We start from the raw sequence: 10,810 nt of genomic DNA, 5'->3' as shown, positions 1-10,810 counted from the left end.
GGTTCGTAACAAGTTTGTGATTCAGCGTGTTCCTCTTTGTCGTGCGACTGACACCATGTTCAAAATGTGTGGTTACTTGCAGCTCTGGCGGCCGCTTAGCCGCACCCAGAACCAGGATGCCATCAAGTCATTCACTGCTGATCTCCGGACAATGGCCCTCCGCTTGGCGTCGCCGCTGCCTCCTCCACCACCTGAGGCGGATTAGCTCCTTTGCTTTGTGGCGTGTTTGCCGTTGTTTTATTTTTAGGGCTTGTTGAGTTGTGCCCTCAGCAGAACCCTCATGTACTTGTGTTGTGTGTGTTTGGATTGGATCTTGTATAGAACCTTGTGGTTGTGGTGGTTTACTTTATCTATAAAGCAGGGTGAAAGCTTTTTTTCGATAGAAGATTGCTATTTCAAGCATTTTAGGCAGCCCAAAGTTTTGCAAGAGCCCACTACCAATTAGGGATATGAGCCTGCATCAATTTGCATTACCAACTATGGTTATGACCCGTCTAGGAGCCAGCAAGGGGGAATAAAAGAGAAAACTAAGAGAGTGAAAGGGAAGGAGAGGAAGATTGAAGGAAAAGCTTGCCAATGAAGCAAAGGAATCTATCCCCAAGGTTGTGAAGATTAGATTCTCAACCTCGTCTCCTTCAAGTTGGAGTTCCACCATTCTCTTGGTGAGATTGTTTCAATCGCTTGTTCTTGTAGACCCTATCCATTTTTTTCTATCAAACATGCATAAATCTTGATGCATGAATGCCTCTAGTGTTACCTGGATAAAAGTTATTGTGTCCCACATTTGATAACAATGGAAGAAGATTTGGATGATTTCAGATCATTGGTTTGATTTTACCCAAATTAGGAGAGGGGGTCCACATTAAAATATGGTGTCAATGTGTAGGTACTACTAGTGCAGTTGGAGGTACTCCTAATCCAGACATTTTCTGAGGAGCATATGTGATATTGCCAGAGATTTTTTTCTCCGTGTATGTTGCTTAGTATTTTACTTTAGCGGCATGGGCCGGGTGATGTGGTTTCCCCCCTATGTGGGACAATTGAGGACTCCAACTGCATATTCTTCTCGTGCGTGTCCCCCGATTCCTCTGGTCCTGCCTCCGCGAGGCCATTGGTGTTTGTTGGTGTAACACCAACTTTCCTGGCCTTTACACCGAGATCCACGGCTCCCCCGCTGCGGGACGCCACATTAGGTGGCTGGTTATTGGGGTCCTCGCTTGGACGTTGTGGACGGTTCGCAATAATCCTGTGATTCAAGGTGTTCCTCTTCTTCGTGCGACTGACACTGTGTTCAAAATGTGTAGTTACTTGCAGTTCTGGCTGCCGCTTAGCCGCACCCAGGACGAGGACGCCATCAACTCTTGCACTGCTGATCTCCCGACGATGGCCTTCTGTTTGGCGCCATCGCTCCCTCCACCACCTGAGCCGGATTAGCTCCTTCGCTTTGTGGCGTGTTCACCTTTGTATTATTTTTAGGCCTTGTTGAGTTGTGCCCTTAGCAGAACCCTCATGTACTTGTGTTGTGTGTGATTGGATTGGATCTTGTATGGAACCTTGTGGCTTTGGTGGTTTGCTTTATCTATAAAGCTGGGTGAAAGCCTTTTTCGGTAGAAGATGGATATTTGAAGCATTTTAGGCAGCCCAAAGTTGTGCAAGAGCCCATTACCAATTAGGGTGACAAAATTTTGCACTACCAATTAGGGATATGACCCGCCTAGCAGCCGCCAAAAAGAATGATAAATCTGGGTGGAGCCTCCATTGGGGAAGAGAAGAGAAAACTAAGAAAGTGAAAGGGAAGGAGAGGAAAATTTTAGGAAAACCTTGCCAATCAAGCAAAGGAATCTATCCCCAAGGTTGTGAAGATTAGATTCACCACCTTGTCTCCTTCAAGTTGCAGTTCCACCATTCTCTTGGTGAGATTGTTTCAATCCCTTGTTCTTGTAGACCCTATCCTGTTTTTTTCTATCAAACATGCAGAAATCTTGATGTATGATTGCCTCTAGTGTTACCTGGATAAAACTTATTGTGTCCCACATTTGATAAGAATGGAAGAAGATTTGGATGATTTCAGTTCATTAGTTTGATTTTACCCAAATTAGGAGGGGAGGGGGTCCACATTAAAATATGGTGTCAATGTGTAGATATTACTAGTACAGTTCGGAGGTACTCCTGACCCAGACATTGTTTGAGGAGCATATGCAATATTGCCAGAGCTATTTTCTCCTTGTATGTTACTTCATATTTTACTTTCCATACTGACCAACGATCCTTGAATTAGTATTTGAAGTCGTGCTAAGGAACGACCAATGGAATGTGAGATGGGTAGTTTTTGCAAAATGTATGCCCTCACAATAGTGGTTGCTAGTGTAGAGGGTTTGCATGCGGGTGTGGAAATTACACTGCGCTAAAGTCACTACCCTGCGAGATTCTCCAATACAATTTTTTCATTTGATTAGCTTTTGACCATTTCACGAAAGAACTCTGGTCCGGATGTTGAATCAAACGGAGCCTAAGATTACTTGTTTCCGCTGCAGTTCCATAAAATAATCGTGTGCTAATACAACAGGGGACTAGCTAGGTTGACAGAGGAAGAGGGCTTCAAGCAATGCGGGAAGACGGGAGAAATCGGCAGGCCTAGTCATTCTCTTGTCCGAATTTAGATTTATCTGGTAGGGTCATTGCGCCAATTTTTTCCAAGCAACATGCAAATAGCTTGTCACAAACAGAAAATCTTGATGTGTGTTTAGGCTGTGAATGGTGAATCAGTATAAGTTTACACTAAATGGTCGAATTAATCCACAACATAACTCAGAACCTTCAGCTAAGAGCTAACTAATTGATGTGCTCCATGATGTTTGGACGGGAGATGTGGAAGAAGTTGCACTCGTGGAGCCCAACAGCGCCATCGACGGGTACAACACCATTATGCTGTTCGGAGAACCTTTTGTGTGTGGCCGTCGTTGATGACGACCATGCCTGAAGCGTCGAAGAACACACCATGGCCGTCACACTAGGGTGCTCCCCCTCTAGAGCCCCTTGCCACCTCCTACAGCCGGGTTGCCGACGTATGACGTGATGGAAGCTGCGAGCGTCGTGTGGAAGCCCGGGCCCAACATGATTGCCTTGGCGATCATGTCAGTGAGCACGATCGGCGACATTGTGCTTGTGCTGCCGCCACTCAACTGAGCCACCCTCTGCTGCACATGCATCGGCTGGTAGAGCGACGCCACTGAAGCTTGCAGCCTTCCGTGGATGCCGCTCAGCATGAACTCAAAAGAGCTCTTGTTGGTGTTGTTGTAGTGCGCGCGAGACGATCCGTAGTACAGGTACGAACCCACACCAGCATTCCACGTGGTCGCACTAGGCAGGCTGGCTCGTGCTGGAGTCGAAGAAGGCGAAGCTCGTGGAAGGGTACCTACTAGTGCTGCTGCTCTGGTCATGAGAGCCAGTGAAGTTGGTGGAAAAACCTGTTGGTGTGGCTGAGGGAGAAGGTCCGCTGTGAGGAGGTCTGCGAAGTGAGGTCGAGTGTGATGGCGGGGTATGACGGGGTTGCGCCGATGGTAGCGCTGGTGGCCGTCGAGAGGAAGAATGGAAGGCCATCGAGCTGGTTGGAGGGGTCAATGGTGGTCACTATCGGGAGGTCAAACCTGAGCCCGTGGAGGCTGGAGGCTACAGAGGGGAAGCCTCAAGCCTGGGGAGGTGGAGGAGGCTGACATGAATGTGGATGCCGCGGCGGAGGTGGTGGAGGCCATGGCGATGGCGGAGGTGGAGAGCGGGTGGCTGTGCGCGCCCTCATAGATGGTGATAGGGATCGACCTGTCCTCTGCGTACCTCTGCACCTGGGGAAAAAATGTACGTGCATTGTCAGTTCGTCACCATGGTGAGGAGTGCAGATGCTATGTGTAGTGTGTGTGCATCAAGGTTTCCACTTTCAGTTTCAGAAACATTTCAATACCAACCGAAATCACCAAAATTCAGTGAATTTCAGTGATTTCGGTTTGCATTTCGGCCAAAATGCTGAAATATTCACTTGAATTCAATTAAATATTTTATTTTTTCATTTTTTTTAAATATTTGAATTCATATGTACTACTGAAACTGCTGAAATATTTTGATCGAAAGGTAATATTTCAAAATTACTAAAGAAATCAAAATCTCACTGAAAATGAAGACCATGGTGTGCATGCTACTAAAGGAATATGAGCGTGATTTATAAAGCATCTTCGATCAGTTAAGAATTTTACTTGAAAACTTGATTAGTTCAAGTGCAAATCGGTTCCATTGTATTATACCGAGCGCAGAAATGTGCAAACTCATTTATATGTGAAGTACTTGTGAAACTAGCGAAAAAAGCGATGCTCTAAAAGTTATTGAAATTGAATACTTAAGTACACACAATTTACGCTTATCATGTCATGAAATTTTGGGAGGAAGATGATGCCAAAGATATGGAAGAAGGTGGTTAAAAGAAGCAAATGAATGATGAACTGATCAGAGTTGTCATCTAGAGGTGATGAAGATGTTTTGGAGCAGGAATTACATGGTTGAATACCTTTAGTGAATGATTGAATTTGTAATATGTTTGGCTGCCGGCTATTTTTGTCCCTTGTCGGTTCCTTTCTTTTGTTGTTAGCGGTGAATGCAGCAGCTGGCTGATGTTGGTTTCAACATTTTGAACACGTTTCTGTGTTACTTCGTTTGCATTAGGATGCTTTTTTTTTTTTTACTTTTCTTGATATTTTAATCTCCTAATAGTGGAACCCAATCCAATATTTGAATTGAATGGAAAAAAGGGAAAAAACATGTCATGAAATTTCAGTTATAAACACAAACCTGAGAAAAAAATGCTACGAATAGTAGGTAATTCAAATAGAGTTGTGAAATTGTGCATGTTAACACTACCACATTGAATATGTTGTATTTTATCTCTCAAGCATAACTTATATTTGAAATTTTGTAGCATGTTGGATATATATATGCTATGTCTATGAACTAGGTTGTTTTTTTCAAAAAGGTTGAGAACTTTTAACATGGATATATTTCCAACATTTGGTGTACCACCGCACAAGGCCTCCAAATGCACAGCATATATTCGCTAGATACACGTATATGGATCGGGAAAACATTCGCTGGATCACTAGACGTTTTTCCGGAAAGACATGTAATGTTTGCATTATATATATATATATATATATATATATATATATATATATATATATATATATATATATATATATATAATAAAAATGAACGGAACCTTTATTTTTTAGGGAAATTTTCTATTTTTAGTCGGCTTGCTTTCAGTGGGCAGCACACATATGGAGACTGGTGGACATGGCTCTTCCCATCTCCTTCTATTAATATAAGATATAAGATACACGCACTTGTGTGTATTCTTGAAAAACCATGTGGGACGCTAGCCCAACCCAAAGCCCACCATAGCCTTTTCCAATATCCGGCATTCTAAACCCCGATCGGCCACTAGCATGTCGGGCAAGCTTGTTTCGATGCGATCAGCCTAAAACCCAACAACACCCTTGTGGCATTGCTATTGCAGGTTGCCGAGAAGCCGTGCGCGGGGAAACGGCGCAAGCGATACCAGGGATTCCCATCGCCACCAGAGAGCACCCGATGGCGATGCCGTACATACCCAGGCAGGAGAGGCGCCGGCAGCCAGTGGTCCATGCTTTGCTCTCCACTTTCCCGGAGGCTCCGACCCTCCCGAGTGATGAGGCCAGGCTCCGATCGATCTCTGAGTCCGATCCCCCGCACTCATGCCACTCGGTAGTACTTACCGAGCCGCCTCTAATAGAGATTGCATAATGCATTGTTAGTGTGTACCAACTTCTGCATGTAAGAGCATCTCCTATAGTAGCCTTATTTCTAGGCACAAGACATTTTTAGGGCACGAGGGAAAATCCTCCCCGACAGCTGTTTAATCAAAAAAAATGCAAAATATTTTTTGGACCGCCCTAAAATACACTCCAAGTGGAGCAAATATAGGGCAGTTCGGCGCTGCCAAACAATGCAAGGTTGCCTCCAAACACGCGCGATCGTTTCTCTCCCACCCACAGCCGAAAACCCTCGAATCCGCCAGCTGGCCACGGCGAGCCATGGCCGGCTCCTCCGTTCGGCTGCCCTATTTTAGGGCAGTAGTTGTGCCCAATTTCTTGCTCAGTTATAGGGCTGCTGTTGGAGACGGGCGCTTGGTCGTGCCCAAAAAAACGAGTTTTGTGCCTTAAATATTTTAATCCACCCAGTTTTTGTGCCAAAAAATAAGGCTACTATTGAACATGCCTAAGCTCACATTCTTAAGTAATCTGTCTATTTCGATTCGAATTCGCAAGGTGCACACACGTTTTAATAAACTTTTTATCATTAATTTTCTCAAAAGAATATGAGTTATATGCCCGAAATTATACCACTGGAAACGTCCCTTGAATGTTAATCTAATGTTTTTTTGGCATATGATGTAACTAATATTTTGTCGATCAAATTTATGATCAAGTTTTTACTAGAAGCGTGTGAATTGCGAACGAGGTAACTTTACAAACCAGAGGAAATACTAATTAAGTAGTATCACGGTGTTCAGAAGCAACACATGTATGATTCTTGCCCAAGTTTGTTTTGCAGAACACACTTCTTGCCACCGATTTTGTTTGATACCACCATATGTTGGGATTATTCTGTGACATATTATTGACCATGCAATGCATATCATACCTGCTTCCTGAGGGGGCACCCCGTTCCGACAGTGCAGCGGTAGTAGGCGCGCGGGCACGAGTTCCCCTTGGATATCTTCTGCCCGTACTTCCTCCACTGGCACCCATCATTCATCTCACGGCCAACAAACCAGACATTCAAATCATATACCCATTTGAATTTCCATTCTCGTTCCTTTAAAATTTAATTTCTTTGTAATTTGTGTATATGTATTTAGGTACATGTATGTATGTACCGTTGGTGTGTCACACCTTGCCCTCACCGACACCCTGGCCTTCTTAGCCAGCGGCTGCCTGAGCCACGTCATCCTCGGCATCGGTTCTCCTCAGGTTCTTCAATGTCTTGCTCGCCAACGAGGTTGTCGGCATCTCTGTGGCATCTTCCTCGGAGCTGCCTACAGGGCTCAGCGTCAGCACATCCGGCCGCACCTTCATCTCACTTCCATCAGATCTTGCACCAACAACTCTGTTGTCTAGATTATTTTAGCTGCCCTTGATTTCTTCTCCCATGTTGTTGTGCTTGCTGGTGCTGGTGCTGGTGCTCGTTCCGAGCTGCAAAGAGATGAACCTCGGATCCTTGACACTGTTGGCGGGCAATGTGTGCTCCGGTGAGCCCACGACGAGGTTCTTGCCATGCTCTTGCTGCTGGAGAACATCAAACCGCTTCTGAAGGGATCGATGGTCCTCCACCATCCGTGACAACACCGTCTTCAGCCTCTCGTTCTCTTTTCTCACTTCGCCCATCTCTGCCCTTGTCGACGCGATCTTGTCTTCTTGAGCCTGAATCAATGAAAGCATCACAATAGTGAGACGTGTTAGTAGTTTATATTACCATTGGTGAAGCAAATCATCACATATGATAATGTCTAGTTGGCCACTTGGTTTGGTGTGTATGTTAGTATGTATTGGACTACTGCAAACTAACTAATTTTGTACCTAGGAAGAGGAGAACTGTAGGAAAATATAAATACCTACTAGGTGTAGGTTCTGTGTTTGTGTATTAGTTGAGAAATTCGTAGTAATTAATAAATTTAAAGGATGCTTGCTATTTCTTACTGCCACTTCTGTAGTAAAAGCAACGAAAAACAAAGCATATATATATAAGTACCAGATCCTCCCTTATATATGTAGGCAACGATGAAAAATTCTTTTGGCTATGTTGTTCAACATGTTTTTTTTCTTCCGAAAAGTGTTTAAACATGTTTGATTAAGTACTCCCTCCATCCCGAAATACTTCTGAAGAAATGGATAAAAATGAATGTATCTAGAATTAATATACGTCTCGATACATTCATTTCTTCCACAAGAAACTTGAAAAAAAATGCCATCTTAGGCCCGGTGATCATCTTTCATCTAGAAAACCAACATGAAATTCTGTATTAGTGTAAGATGAACAAACAATTAATAACAGCATGAATTTATTGGTTGACAAGCTAGCTGTGGCAAAAATCCATTTCTTGGCTTATCCACATGTTTAATTGGACGTTTCTACGTGCACCAGGATCTTGTCCCTAAAGATGATCTCCTGATTGATTTTGACATCAGAAAGAGAAGTCCCTAACTTGCATACATGTTCAAAGAATCAAGAACCATAACCCAGACAAGGGAGAAACTCAGCCAAGTCCTAACCAGTAGTGTTACCAATGATCGATCGGTGGAGGGACATGTTGTACTCGGGACAGTTTTCACGGGACCTACGGAGGCGCGTGCGACCGACGGGCCAGATCGGTCGCACGACGTAGATGAGGTGGATCGCGAACTGGTGGGTGATCAATCCGATCGCGTGCGAGGTTGGGACGTAGCTCGGTGGAGGCGGGGTGGCTGCGTATGAGATGAAACCGATGATGACGGTCGCAACCGGAGCTGACAGTCGGCCAGAGGCAGCCAGCGAGGCTGACGCAGCCGACAGTTAGCAGCCGGCTCGAGGCAGCCGACGTGGCCGACACGGCCATCCCGAGAAAGCCGACGAGACCGGCGCGGTTGGTGCCGGCAGCCGGCTACGACGACGCAGCCAACAGCTAGCTGTCGGCCTGAGGCAGCCAGCGAGGCCAACGCGGCCAGCCCGAGGAAGCCGACAAGGCCGATGCGGCCGGAACCGGGACCGACCCGACGTAGCCGGTGCGTGACCGTATGAGGCAACGAAGGCGGATGGTGATGAAGCAGTCCATGTCGTAGAAGGGTGACAACAACCGGCATAGGACGATGGGCAAACAGACACACGCAGTCGACAGCCGTGATGGGTCCCAGCGTCGCGCGTAGCTGAAGGGTCGGTGTGGAGGCCGGGCCGCGCCGATGTCGGAGTAGAGGCGCGGGATCGTTGCTGGCGGCGGGCGACCCAAACCGATCTTAGATCGGAAAATCAAAAAGGAAAAGCCGACCAATGCGACTGGCCGAGAGAGAAAACCCGGATCAAGAGATCGGGAGAATACTCTCTAGGACAGCCGATCAACACGAGTGGCGAACGAACCATAGGTACGGGCGGCGCGGTCCCCGACGGCGGTTATGGAGGCCGACCGCCCCGGGGGTGGGACGCGGGGTGAAAGCGACAGGCGGTGGCTAGGTCTAAGAACTTGCGGCAGATACCATGTTACAAGGAAGAAAGATGGATTGTTACGAAATATGATGAATGTTGTATTGAGCTTTATGGACGAATATATATATAGGAGTAACTTGAAGGGCAAGAAACCTTTTCTAAAGATAAAGATAAGGTAGGAGATGGATTATAAATTCTAAACTACCAAATATACGGACTTCATATATATCTCTAAGATGCACTTTGGAACTACTCAGATTATGTAATCCGATTTTTATAATCTATTATGTCTCCAAACAGGACAGATTATATTGCAGTTTATAAAAACTAGATGACCAGATTATTAAAAACTCATAATCTACTCTACCCCAGCTAAAATCAGATTATGGATTACTAATGACCCATTACCCTTAGAAACTTGGAGATAATTACCTACTGCCACCGCCACCGTCCTCCAAACATGACTCCCTAGATTATTACCTTTGCAGCTAAAAAACAGATGGCATACATGTCATTGTACAATATAAACCTGGATTACAGTTTATATAATCTGGCCTTCAAACATGTCCACCTAGATTATTTTTATAAACCAGATTATATAATCTATCTTCATAATTTAAATTATTATAATCTATTGTAGTTCCAAACAGGGCCGGTAGGTGTATTTGGCATAAACACATGCCGTACGCTGGTGCTTACATACGCTGTTTGGGTGCTGTTTAGGTGGTCGGCATGAGCAATGTCAAACACAGCCGCACTCTTTGGTGAAGACTCGGAGAGAACCAGAAAATACATATATCGGCGGCGGACAGGAGACTGAGATTTACGTATGTGTGGAATAGGCTTCAACGTGCCCAACATGTTGCGGTTGTCTGGAGGCCAGCTGTACGTCGTCGTCGAGCGCGTCTGTCCAGCTTTGATGAAGCTTCTTGCCATCATCTCCGGCGGCGTCGGCGTCTCGGCCGACTGTTATAGGAGAGACTCCGTCGTCAAGCAAGGAATCGCTTTCAGACCAAATTTCAGTCCTGTAGGGCCGTTCATCTGAAGAAGTTCAGTCATAATAAACCGCTCACATATTTTCGTTGACAATTCGTAAACATGTCTCTCTTGTTTGAGGTACATCAACAAGTTGTCCGTGTTATTATTGTCCAGAGAAATTAGGAAAGCCGCAGCATGTATATGCCTATTATGTACGTACGTACTATTATTCGTGTAAGTGAAGTTTGGTGAGAGCTGAGAGGGGAAAGATAAGTGCGGTGGGCCCCATGTGTCTTCTACACAAGTCAGAATTTCCTCCCAGAAAGAAGTCCGCCATTTAATTTGGCGGTGTACTAACATGCTGAAACCGAGCAGCAACTTCGGATGTGTGTACTGTATTTAGAGGGTGCTTGGATACGTTTTAGTCCCATGACTAAAAGTAGTGAGACTAAAACTTGCTAGCCTCAACCATGCTTGGATCCAAGTACTAAAAAGACTAAAATCAAGTTAATGAGCATTTATTATCCTCCAAACCCTCCAATCCAGAACTTGCATGATGAGTTAAATGAGGAGAGAG

The 10,810-nt window shown here is 45.2% G+C and overlaps 1 pseudogene; it reads right to left on the bottom strand.

Moving 5' to 3' along the window:
- Window positions 1-2,828: 2,828 nt before the first annotated feature.
- On the bottom strand, window positions 2,829-10,116 carry LOC123422623 (annotated as a pseudogene).
- Between the last annotated feature and the right edge of the window lie 694 nt (window positions 10,117-10,810).

Source organism: Hordeum vulgare, unplaced genomic scaffold (genome assembly GCF_904849725.1).
Source record: "Hordeum vulgare subsp. vulgare unplaced genomic scaffold, MorexV3_pseudomolecules_assembly, whole genome shotgun sequence".
Lineage (NCBI taxonomy): Eukaryota > Viridiplantae > Streptophyta > Magnoliopsida > Poales > Poaceae > Hordeum > Hordeum vulgare.
Note: the sequence above shows the minus strand (reverse complement) of the source record. Positions and strands in the feature narration are given on the sequence as shown.